Genomic DNA, 13,819 nt, shown 5'->3' with positions numbered 1-13,819 from the left:
AATTAACATTGGACTATATCTTTATCTTAGGTGGTGGGTCCATAGTGTGGAGAAGTGTCAAGTAGAGTTGTATTGGTGAATCCACTATGAAGGTTGAATATGTGGCTGCTTCTAGGGCTACAAAAGAGGCAATAGGGCTTCCAAAGTTCCTTACAGATCTTAAAGTCGTTTCTGGTATAGAAAAGGAATGTATTATGATAACAATGCAACAATAGCTAACACCAAGGAAACCAAAAACCACAAAAGGATGACACATATTGATAGAAAGTATCGCACCATAATGGAGGTAGTTGTAGACGGAATTGTGGATATAGTCAAAGTCGCATTTGAGGACAACCTTGCAAACCTATTTACCAAAAATCTACTAGCTAGAAGTTTTGAGAAAAACATGGAGGGCATGGGAATGGAAAATATGACTCATCTACTTCACTAGGGCTAGTGGGAGACTATTGGAAATGGTTCCCTGAATGCAGTATATTCGTCTAACTTGTATTTTCTTTGAACAAATTGGTTTCATAAAATTATTCATGAATTACATTAGTACCTTTTGTATATTTTCCTCAATGGTTTTTGCTTGCAAAACAAAATGGAAGAAAATATTAGCTGACTAGTTATCTATTGTTTAACTAATACTAAACGATATTACATGGTCGGATCATAATTCGAAAATACAACTTACATTAGTATATGAACCTAAACATGTTCTTAGTCTAATTAGAATTGAGCGAACCGATTGAAAGACTAATATGTCATCTATCAGTCCAATTGGAGAGATGTTTTATCTTGAGCATCGAAGCAGATGACTACCAGAATATAGATACATAGATTTGACTTGCTGGACTGACAATACATTGGATAGGACCCAAGTAGAATAGATCCTAAACCTTTTTATGGATTTATTCACTTGTGATTTTCATAATCCTGAGTGGACGGTGAATTATGTATGCGTGAATCATATAATTTGTTGTAAGTAAAAGCTTGAGCTCAAATAGATAAGGAATCGAAAGCTTTTGTGTATGGCATACGACTTCTGTAGTATGTAGCATTATTCACAATAGTGGAATTCATAGCCCAAGACATGGGTAAATGATATCCTCTAATTGGCATTACATGATAGATGAAAAGTAAATATGGTCATAGGTTGTTTCTCTTTGTGATGAATGACTTAATTTTTATTTGATAGTAATTGACTTTTCATGGAGGAAGATGTAATGGTTACCTTGAGATAAAATAGAACCATGTTGGGAGAACAAATTTATCGCTAAAAGATTAAGAATATCCTATGAGTGTAACAGACTTATGACAAGGTCATCAGATGAGCACTGGTCGAGTAGCTTTCGTAATGGTATGCAATTGGGGAGAGCTCGATCATGATACTGTAGTGGAATGATTGATCGCCCGCCTCAACATTAGAATTCTGGGGTTAGAATTACTGTAAATAAAAAGATATAAAATAGTAGTGGTTTATGTATGTATATGACTCAGGTTGTAATATAAAAGTTACAACAGAACACGAAAGTATTCTAAGGATCGTACTTAAGGGAGGCTAAATTAAACTAAGGTTAATTTCTATGCTAACATGTCTTAAAAATAAACACCTAAAATTATAGTACCATAAAGCAAAATAAAATTGAAAGGAAAAATATCATAAATTTAATAAAACTAAACAAATAATTTAATTCACTCAATTAAGTAGATAGAAGATTAACTCACATCAATATTTATAATTAACTTAAAATTTAGGGTTTTGATGAATTAGTTAATAATTAACCTAGTTATTACCTTTTGGCTTTTAACTAAATCATCTAGTCGATAGAAACTACTTATCCTTTGACCTCGCAGTTTAAACCAGGTTAAATTAAGAGGTACTCAGTAAACTATTCTGTAACATCCCACCCGGTGAATTCTAAATGTGCAAATACTATTTATGAAGTAAGGCATATAGATTAGATCTTGGGAGTGTAGAATTAGATGAAGTATAAAAACCTTATGGGTACACCTGAAATGCTTTGGTCCTGGCAGACACGAGACCTGGTGTACTGTCTTATAGAAGTATAATTGGCGAAGTGGTATTCACCCAAATACATTTTTTCCGTATGATGTGGGCAAACTCTGAAATGAGTAAAAGAGAATAAAGGTTTCCATCTTAGGTTAATAAGGTTAATAAGGTTTCCATGGTATGCTTATGTCTGAAAGTAAGAACGAGTCTGATAGGAAGTGCAAGTTGGTCTGGTAAGCATAAGAATGTTTGTAATGAGTGAATCGATAGATGATGATTCTATGTCTATCTCTGATTATCCAAGAGGTCTGTCGAGACTAAAACCACGAATCTCTGAAAGGACAAGTCCATGGCCATGGTACTAAAGAACCATATTGTGTAAGACCATAACTAGTAGGTTATGGCATCATATGGGAAGAAAACCATATCGTGTAAGACCATAGTTGGCTATGGCATCATATGGAAAAACTAAAATAAGGTTATTACCTAGCATGGTTCTCTGTGTGTCCTAGGACAATGAAGGGCAAACCTTATGAAATGTGAGTCTAGGCAAACCTCATGAAATGTGAGTCTAGGCAAATCCCAATTATTTAAAACACCGGTGAAAGGAACGGAACACCTTTATAGTAAAACTCTGAAAATGTAAGCATTTATGGAGAACCTCCGAAAGAAATGCCTTTATGGGAAAACTTTGGAAAGGTAAGCCTTTGTGGCGAACATGTTAAAGGACAACCTTTATGGTAAAACTGTAGAGGGTAAGCCCTCGTGGCCAACCTTTTAAAGGAAACCTTGTGGCGAGACTCTGAAAGGAAAGCCTTTGTGGTGAGTACTTAATGAAAAGGACACCTTTGTGGTAATCTCTAGTTAATGAAGCATTTGTGGCAATCTCTAGATAAGAAAGCCTTTATGGCTATTTCTAAAAATGAATGCCTTTGTGGTGCCATCTAAAGAATGACCCTTACGGAAAGCATTTGAAAGAAATGCCTTCGAGGCAGACTCTAAATGAAAAAAAAGGAACTCATCGCGAACTTTGATAAAATGGCGTATGAAGTCTTCTAGAGGAACGATAAGTATGGCAAACTCTGAAAGAAAAGTATTATAAGAAGTGTTATGGCTAACCCAATATAGTAAGATGGTAAGAACAATGAGACTAGAGTGCGCTAGAGTATGTGGTAAACTTAGAACATTCTGCCTAAAAGGCCCTCTGCAACGGGAATGATTAAGGAATCACAAAAGAATAAGATGAGGAACGTGAGAGTGGTACAAAAGATATGAAAGGCAAAAGATGACCTAAGTGCAAAGTGTGACACCTATAGTATAACAAATAGAATCTAAAGAATGTATCCGCCAATGTTAAGTTGAAGAATAAGAGATAAGTAGTTTGATAAAAGAGTTCTCAGATAAGACTCAGGTAAATGAGGGCTTACTCACTAAGTTCTACTGAACTTACCTTTGTGTTCTTATATCATAGGTAAGTTGATAGGGGCGCGTTGGGCTGTTATGCATACAAATCGAGTGAAGCGACGTGTTCAAGTATGACAAGAATATTGTGATTAGGCTAGGAAAACTATTCGTAAGCCTACTAATGTAGATAAAATGTGTTGGCCAAATAAGTGATGTGAGTGATATTGTTTAAGGGAAATATATGTGTCATATATACATATATTTGTACTTGTAAGTTCTTGTTAAGTAAAAAATTTTGTTAATGGTTGTAAGTATACATTGTATACTCAAATGATTTGTTTGATAGGCAGCATTACTTAATAAGATGTATAAGTTTGAAAATTTTTTATGAACAAGTTTAAGTAAAGACGGTAAGAGAGCATAACACCCGAGATCCAGATCCGATGAATCAGATAAGGGTCAAGGGCGTTAAACATTCTTTCAACCTCATTTACCTAAATAATTTCCTAGGATTGACAATACTAGGGTTTAAGCACACATAATTCAATCCAAATAATTTTAAGGCAAACCCTAATTCCTTAGTTAATTAATTTCACTTTTGATCCTTAATCTTCTTATAGGTTTAGCTCCTCATGAATCTAAATTCAAATTTCCCTAAGTTCAATTCAGACATTAAAAAAAATATGGAAAAGAAAATTTTGGTTTGTTGATATGTCGATTGTGCTTGGAAGTCAAAAACCCGTTAATAGTCATAAAGTGAACATCGATTGCAAGTGAAAACAGAAGAAAAACTAACAATTATTGAAGAAAATAAAGATTTGACTACAATTGGAACCAACTATGAAATAACAACAAAAATTCGTTAAAATCTTAGACCTAAATTGAAAACTAAGAATTAAACTAATAAAAAACGGCCTCTTAAATTACTCTTAAACATTACTATATATAGGTCTAATGGTTTCTGACCATTTTAGGTCAGTTGCAAGTGATTAGACTAAATAAAACACGTTGTGCAGACGAAAACACCTTGGCAGTATTTTAGCTATCGTCAAACTGTTCTCGTGCACTAGATATGGATATCGCGACATTGGACTTTGAATGGGACTTTTTTTTGGCTCGAAGTTGGGTGTTGCAACACTGCATACTGGTGTCGCGACATTGAAGTCGTCCCTTATGTTCCTTGGCCTAAAATGGTGTCCTACACACTATATTAGCCCATTTGTCCTTCACTAGGCCTAGATTGGCCTAACGGGTCATCAAAACATCCAAAAACGCGTAAAAATGATTATTTTAATAAAATTAAATATAAATTACTAAAATGGAAAACTAATGGAAATATAATCCAATTACTTGAAAACAAGCTCATTAAATGTCAAAAATAACTTAATTTGCCACAACGAATTGTGGCAAATTAATGACTTTGTGACTAAATGAGTTTATAATTAATAGGAGAAAAGCTGGAACTTAATTATAAATAATTTGATCCCTTGCGAAGCCATTGGTAGCTTTATTCGTATTTGACCTTCTTGTAGTGGTTCAACTGGATTGTTAAACTGGTGGATTATTCTGCATCTATTGTTGTCGTCGGTTTTGTCTTAAAGTTCTCTTAGGTACAACATTTGGCTCGATTTGAATACTTCTTCTTTGAGTCATACACTAAAATTGTAACACCCCTAACCTGAATCCATTGCTGAAATAAGGTTACTGAGCATTACCGTACAATCAGAAACATTTAAACGATATCTCAAACAATAATATAAATATATCATATATCAACCAATACATACACATTCTGTTCCTAAATCAAGCCCTCGGGGTTCTAGAAATACCTTAGAAACAATTCTGGGCTAAATTAAAGACATTTGAAAAGTCCAAGAAAAACGTAGAAAATTTTGAATATAGGGGTCATACAGCTGTGTGACTCTCATGGCTGAAATACACGCCCATGTCCAAGGCCGTGTAACCATCGAATTAGGGACACACAGTCGTGTCCCAGCCCATGTACTCACCCGTGTAACTCTCTGAGTAGGGTCACACGGCCGTGTAACTCTCAAAATAGCCTCACACACCCATGTGACAAGTCGTATGCTAGGCCATGTAACTCACTGACTTGCATACAAAGAAATTCTCAGATGACAGACGACCATGTCATCAGGCTGTGTGCCACACACAGCTGGGACACATGCCCGTGTCTCAGGCCGTGTGTAACACTCTTATACTCTACCTAATCGCCAAGTCAAGATATCAGAATGCTACATCTGTTGTCGAAGCAACAACAGTCAAATTCGTTTCATTTTGAATACTTATCTAATCACCTTGATCAATTTAAGCTTTTGATACGCTTGGTATCATTTTCGGGACTTATTTAGGTTTATTGCCACCTTTAAAATAGTCTAAAGAGGAACAGGGACTAGAGTGAAAGGCTTTCAAAATTTAAGGGTGACATCGCGACATTAGGGGGTTCCTCGTTAAGACTTCACAAATTGACTTATGTCGTCGCGATGTGGTTCCTCATCGTGTCAAGAATTCTATTTCCATGTTTTACCATATTTTAAGTTTTTAACATCCAAGTCCCTTTTCAAAGCTCAAAATTCAATCAATTTGACTCATTTCACATAGCAAATAATTCAAATTTTGAGTATTTATAATTTCAAATCCACATAATATAACATGATATTCAATCAGAAATAGCAAGGCTTATAAAATTGACACAATTATCAAAGTTTTACAAATAAGTCCATTAGAGGATTCACACTTACAAATACAATTTATTTTTTTCTACATACCATTACTAATTTTAATATATATAAATATTAATTTATTAATTAGGACTTCATAAAATCATTTTATGAGAATCACTTACTTAGTACCTCAACAAAGCATTTGAATTTATTTTTATGTATTTTCAAGTCCATTATTTGCAAAAATTCCTTAGTATTATCACTCTTCTATTATTTTGCCACCTCATTTCCATTCCACATCCTTAATATATATTTTTTATATACATAAATATTTTTCCTCTTAACATACTATGTCTATGTGTGACATTAATTAAGGTTTTTTTCTTCTAATTACAGAATACTCTTATCAAGGTTGTCCAATTGAATGTTAGTCACTAAATTATTTATACCTAGGCCTAAAAGATTTGAAATTAGGATCCGCTTTTTATTCTTGAAACTAGACTCGATGAAATTTTTACTATAAAAATTTCATAATTTTTACTTATTCCAATTAATACAGTAAATTCTTTAAAATTTTCCCTATTCTGCTGCTAGGCAACTTAGACCCTTCTTCATTAAAAATTAAATTTCTTTGAAAATAGACTCATTAATATTTTAGGCATGTAAACTTCATAACCTAAAATTTTTTTTATAATTTATAATGATTTTTCAAGGGAACCCGAAAGCAATCTGACCTTTTCTCACAAAGATAACATATTAACCATTAATATTTTAGGCATGTAAACTTCATACACCTTATTTCTTTTATTTTGATTTTAGTTTAATTACCTAATTACCATATTAACCATTAAAAACTAACAAAATTGCAATAATATCATGCCATGAACATCCACTAACCTTATGAATGGTATAATTATCAATAAACTCCATTAACTTCCATTTCCAAAGTCATTTTGACCTTTTAACTATTAGAATTCAACTTTTACACTTTTTACATTTTAGTCCTTTTCTCTTAATTAATCATGCAAACACCAAAATTTCTTAATGAAATTTTAATACAACCCTAATAAAATTTTGTACACACCATTTAAATAATAAAATAAAAATTTACTCATCGAATTTGTGGTCCCAAAATCACTATTCCATTTCACTGAAAACGGGTTGTTATAGAAATCGAAGAAACAAAAAATTAAATTAGTAACTAAAATAAAATTAAAAAATAAAAATAAAAATTTTATCTATAACTTGAAACTTTCCTATTTATCTTATTAAATGTAGAAATTAAAATTTAGCCTAATGTTGAAGCCTCTTCTATAACGGCGCCGACAACTTGACTGCCTACCTCGACGTGCAAACGCGGGGTTGGAAATGCTAAAAATAAATAGATATAAAATAATAGTTGTGTCCACAAGTATACGGGTTAGGTTGAAATATAGAAGTTACAACGGAACACAGAAGTATTCCAAGGATTATATTCAATGAGGTTGAATTAAACTAAGGCTAATTTCTACGCTAACATGTCTTAAAATAATCACCTAAAATTATAGTACAATAAACCAAAATAAAATTGAAAGGAAAAATACCATAAATTTAAGAAACAAAACAGACAATCAAATTCACTCAATTAAGCATAGAGAAGATTAACTCGATCAATGTTTATAATTAACTTTAAATTTAGGGTTCTGATGAATTAACTATTCTTTCAACCTCATTTACCTAAATAACTTCTTAGGATTGTCAATCCTAGGGTTTAAGCACACATAATTTAATCCAACTAATTCAAGCAAAACCCTAATTCTTCAGTTAATTAATGCCACCTCTGATTGTTAATCTTCTTAGAGGTTTAGCTCCTCATGAATCTAAATTCAAATTTCCTAAGTTCAATTCAAACATTAAAACAAATATCAAAGTAGAAAGAAGGGAAAAGAAATTTTTGGTTTGTTGATATGCCAATTGCGCTTGGAAGTCAAAAACCCATTAACAGTCATAAAGTGAACATCTATTGCAAGTGAAAATAGAAGAAAAACTAACAATTACTAAAGAAAATAAAGATTTGACTACAATTGAATCCAACTATAAATAACAACAAAAATTCCTTAAAATCTAGGACCTAAATTGAAAAGTAAGAATTAAACTAATGAAAAGTGGCCTCTTAAATTACTCCTGAACATTACTATATATAGGTCTAATGGTTTCTGACCATTTTAGGTCAGTTACAAGTTATTACACTAAATAAAACATGTTGTGCAGACGAAAACACCTTGGCAGTATTTTGGCCATCGTCAAACTGGTCTCGTGACACCAGATATGGATGTCGCGACATTGGACTTCAAATGGGACTTTTTTTGGCTCGAAGTTGGGTATTGTGACACTGCATGCTGCTGTCGCGATATTGAATTCATCCCTTGTGTTCTTTGGCCTGAAACGGTGTCCTACACACTCAATTAGCTCATTAGTCCTTCTCTAGGCTTGGATTGGCCTAACGGGTCGTCAAAACATCCAAAAATGTGTAAAAAAAACTTATTTTACTAAAATTAAATATAAATTACTAAAATGGAAAGCTAACAGAAATATAATCAAATTACATAAAAACAAGCTCATTAAATGTCGAAAAGAACTTAATTTTTCACAACGAATTGTGACAAATCAATGACTTCGTGACTAAATGAGTTTATAATTAATAGGAGAAAAGCTGGAAGTTAATTATAAATAATTTGAGCCCTTGCCGAGCCATTGGTAGCTTTATTCGTATTTGAGTTTCTGGTAGTGATTCAACTAAATCGTCAAACTGGTGGATTATTCAGCATCTGTTGTTGTCATCGGTTCTACCTTAAGTTCTCTTAGGTTCAACATTTGGCTTGATTGGAATACTTCTACTCTGAGTCATACACTGAAATCGAAGAAACAAAAAATTAAATTAGTAAACTAAAATAAAATTAAAAATAAAAATTGTATCTATAACTTGAAACTTTCATATTTATCCTATTAAATGTAGAAATGAAAATTTAGCCTAATGTTGAAGCCTCTCCAATAAAAGCGCCAACAACTTGATTGCCTGCCTCGATGGGCAAACGCGGGGCTAGAAATACTACAAGTAAATAGATATAAAATAACAATTGTGTCCACAAGTATATGGGTTACATTTAAATATAGAATTTACAATGGAACACGGAAGTATTCCGAGGATCATACCCACGGAAGACTAAATTAAACTAAGGCTAATTTCCACGCTAACAGGTCTAAAAAATAATCACCTAAAATTATAGTACGATAAACCAAAATAAAATTGAAAGGAAAAATACCATAAATTTAAGAAAAGTAAACAAACAATCGAACTCACTCAATTAAACATATAGAATATTAACTTGTGTCAATGTTTATAATTAACTTTAGATTTAGGTTTTTGATTAATTAGCTAATAATTAACCTAGTTATTACCTTTCAACTCTAACTAAATCAATTAATAGACAGAAACTACTTATATTTGGACCTTGTAGTTTAAACTGGGTTATATTTGCAGGTACTTGGTAAACTATTCTTTCGACCTCATTTACTTAAATAACTTCTTAGGGATGTCAATCCTAGGGTTTAAGCACACATAATTTAATCCAACTAATTCAAGGCAAACCCTAATTCATCAGTTAATTAATTCCACCTCCGATTGTTAATCTTCTTATAGGTTTAGCTCCTCATGAATCTAAATTCAAATTTCCTAAATTCAATTCAGACATTAAAACAAATATCAAATTAGAGAGAAGGGAAAAGAAAATTTTGGTTTGTTGATATGTTGATTGCGCTTGGAAGTCGAAAACCCATTAATAGTCATAAAGTGAACATTGATTGCAAGTGAAAAGAGAAGAAAAACTAACAATTACTTAAGAAAATAAAGATTTGACTACAATTGAATCCTACTATGTAATAACAACCAAAATTCGTTAAAATCTTAGACCTAAATTGAAAAGTAAGAATTAAACTAATGAAAAATGGCCTCTTAAATTACTCCTGAACATTACTATATATAAGTCTAATGGTTTCTGACCATTTTTGGTCAGTTTCAAGTGATTAGACTAAATAAAACACGTTGTGCAGACGAAAACACCTTGGCAGTATTTTGGCCCTTGCCAAACTGGTCTCGTGACACTAAATATGGATGTCGCGACATTAGACTTTAATGGGACTTTTGTTGGCTCGAAGTTGGGTGTTGTGACACTGCATGCTGGTGTCGCGACATTGAAGTCATCCCTTGTGTTCCTTGGCCTGAAATGGTGTCCTACACACTCAATTAGCTCATTAGTCCTTTCCTAGGCCTGGATTGGCCTAACGGGTCGTCAAAACAGCCAAAAACGCTTATTTTACTAAAATTAAATATAAATTACTAAAATGGAAAACTAATAGAAATATAATCAAATTACTTGAAAACAAGCACATCAAATGTCGAAAATAACTTAATTTGCCACAACGAATTGTGGCAGATTAATGACTTCGTGACTAAATGAGTTTATAATTAATAAGTGAAAATCTGGAACTTAATTAAAAATAATTTGAGCCCTAATCACAAATGTCCAATTGATCCCTCCGCTAGCTCATTAAAACTAGAAATGAAATGCATGTTGAATCAAATGAACAGAAATAAATAGAAATGAAAAAGTTAGATAAATTAGTTACATTCGAAAATGAATGTGGTTTCTTACTAACTATGGAAAGGACTTGAGAATCAATTTAAATTTTTCAAATTATTATTTCATTAATTGAAGTTCAAAAATGGAATTAAATTAATTGGTTATTGTGAATCCGTTGAATGTAAAAATTAAATATATTTTCTCATATATTCTTTTATAGTAAAGTTGTCTTGATTTTAATGGAATTATAATTGGGCTGAGAAAATTATTTAATTGGAAAATTAATTAATTTAAATTAATTTAATAAATAATATTTATTTAGAGAAATAGAATAATATGTATTGGATTGATTTAAATTATAAAGTGCTAGGTTAAAATTTTAGTAAGCACACATAATTGGACCTAAGAGAGACCCAAAATCCCCTCATAACAAGTATGAGAGGCAACAACCCTACTCGAAAGTCAATGGTATTAGAAAGTGTGGTTTCGAGACTCTATTTCCATAAAAAATTTGTAAATATTTTTCTTAAATATTTACGAAGTTATGATTAAATTGAATTAAATTTTGGTCAAGTAATTTTATTGAATTAAGACTTAATTAGTGTGTTGGGACTAAATCGCATAAGTGTTAAAAGTTGAATTATAGTTAAATCATAAAGTAAAACATGAATAGGGGACCTATAAGGTAGTTTAACCAATGTTTTACTGATAATGGACGGTACTATTTTTATAAGTGGAAGAAAATTTTCATAATTTATAATTAATTAATTAAAGTATTATATTATAATAAAACAAAAAATTAGTGAATTGAAAGAGAAACATTCATTACTCTTTTCAATTCTCAATATTTCAAAAATAAAAAAAGAAGAAGAAGAAGAAAAAGAAGGCAAAACGACTAGGTTTTCCAAGGTTTCAAGTACTAATTTGGTTAGTTTAATTTAGTTTTTTTTTTTGTAATTTTTACATTTTTAGAATTTCGGTATTTTGAACTAGCTAAATCATGTCACAATTTTTAGAACTTTTAAAATTTTAAGATGTTACCATTTTTGTATATTTTGAGTTTGAGGTGTTATTTTGATCAACTTTAAGTTTAGAATTGATAAAGGACTAGGTTGTAAAGTCAATTGTTAAATTTGTGCAATAGGGACTAAAATGCACAAATTTCAAATTTAGTGGTAGAAATGTGAAATAGGAAGTTAAATTAGGCCTAGAGTGAAAATGATTTAAAATTTTGAGGTTAAATGTGAAAGTTATTTAGTCTCGATTTTAGGGACTAAATTGAATAAAATGTAAAAGTTGCATAAATTAGAAATTGAATGTGAAATTGGCTTCGTAATGATAATTTATTATGTTTGCTTTAATCTGTAACAAACGTTGACCAGAATTCCTCGAAAAAGAAAGGAAAAGATAAAGTTGTCGATAAGTAGCTCGGAGTTTACGGCTTGTGTTTCTATAATCCGAACTACTTGTAAATTGTTGCATTTTGAACTGTTGTTGCATGGTAAGAAATTAAGGTGAGGCATTTTGATATGATTAGTTGTTATGACATTGAATTGAATTGAATGGATGATTTTGAGAAATAAATTGAATATATTTTAAAAAATGTGGGTTTTATATAAATGTGAAAATTGAACATATATTGAGATGATGATTGTTGCCATATATGTTGGGTAAGTGTGTTCATAATGAAATAAATGTGAAATGTGAAATTGGATGGTAATTAAATATGAAATAGATAACCTATTAATTGTTCGGGAAATGTCGGATATAGTTGGCATGTCATAGTATATGAAGAGTTCAGGGTTACTTCGACTACGAGTTGATGAGGCACTGGGTGTCAATTTGCTTCGGTTTAACAGATGAGAAACTAGGTGTCAAACTTATTTATAGCATTGGGCGCAACTACTTGCTTCAGATTTATCCGATGAGGCATTGGGTGGCAAACTAGTGTGTTGGTTGGGTCCATGTATCCGTCTAAATCCAAGTTGTGTTATTAGGGAAATAAATGGTGAAATTGAGATGATTATTTTGAAATGGAAAATGATATTTGTCGCGTGTGAATATGTAATGCGAATGTGCAAGTATATACATCGAATCAAGTAATAAAGTGATAAGTGAGATCATCTCTACAGGGATCGGAATAGGTAAAAGTATGGTTGAGTTATTACTATAAACTATACTAATTAGGCTTATTGCAAAGTAAACAAAATAATGATTTGAAGTGAAGTATTAATGTATGAAATATAAAAATCAAATAATGAATAAAATGTTGTGGCAATTCTACGAGACAAAGTTGAAAGGATTGAAGCTATTGAATGGAAAGGTTGGAATTACTTGGATTATTTCTTAATAACATAATAATGTCATGGCAAAATCTTGACCAAATTACTGTTTAGAGTATAACTACTACATTCTTCTTCTTTCGATAGCTAGAATTAAAGTTATATGTCTAGACTGCTATGAGTATTCGTTTGAGTACTCACTCGTATCATTCGATTTCGATCCAACTTATTTAACCTTTTTAGAATTAAATCAAGTCTAAGAATATACCATGCATTCATCTATGTCTAGAGCTTGCATGCATATATTTAAAATAATCCAAATCGAATAAAATAGTAGATCTACTCAAAACATTACCATGATCATCAATATATCAAGATAGATCCAGTAATTCCAACCAAAATAAAATTAGCTCATGGGTTAGGATTTAAAATCCAAAATCAGAATAGCATTCAACATCATCATTAACAGTTTAGAAATCACAAAAATTAATTAACAAAATGAAGGTAGAATTGCATGAAACTTTTTCCATTCTAGCTTTCACTTTGACGCTGCTGAATCATGCAAAATCCTCCTCTAAAATGCCCCTTCAAATCCCCCACCAAAATCCTCGTCTCCTATTTCTTTTCTCTTTCCTCTTTTATAAGGTAGGTTCCCCTCTCTCAAAACACACTTTTCTCCTTATTTTTCAGGTGGATTTATCTGGTACACGTCCAGCTGGCTGAGAGTGATGAAGACTGAGTGCTGCGTCAGCATTTTCCTAGAACTGCCATGACATTGGTGTTGGCAATCCATCCAACCTTTTTCCATGGAAATATTTCACTTCCTTCATTCTT

Source organism: Gossypium hirsutum, chromosome D07 (assembly GCF_007990345.1).
Source record: "Gossypium hirsutum isolate 1008001.06 chromosome D07, Gossypium_hirsutum_v2.1, whole genome shotgun sequence".
Classification (NCBI taxonomy): Eukaryota; Viridiplantae; Streptophyta; class Magnoliopsida; order Malvales; family Malvaceae; genus Gossypium; species Gossypium hirsutum.
This window is presented reverse-complemented; position numbering follows the sequence as displayed.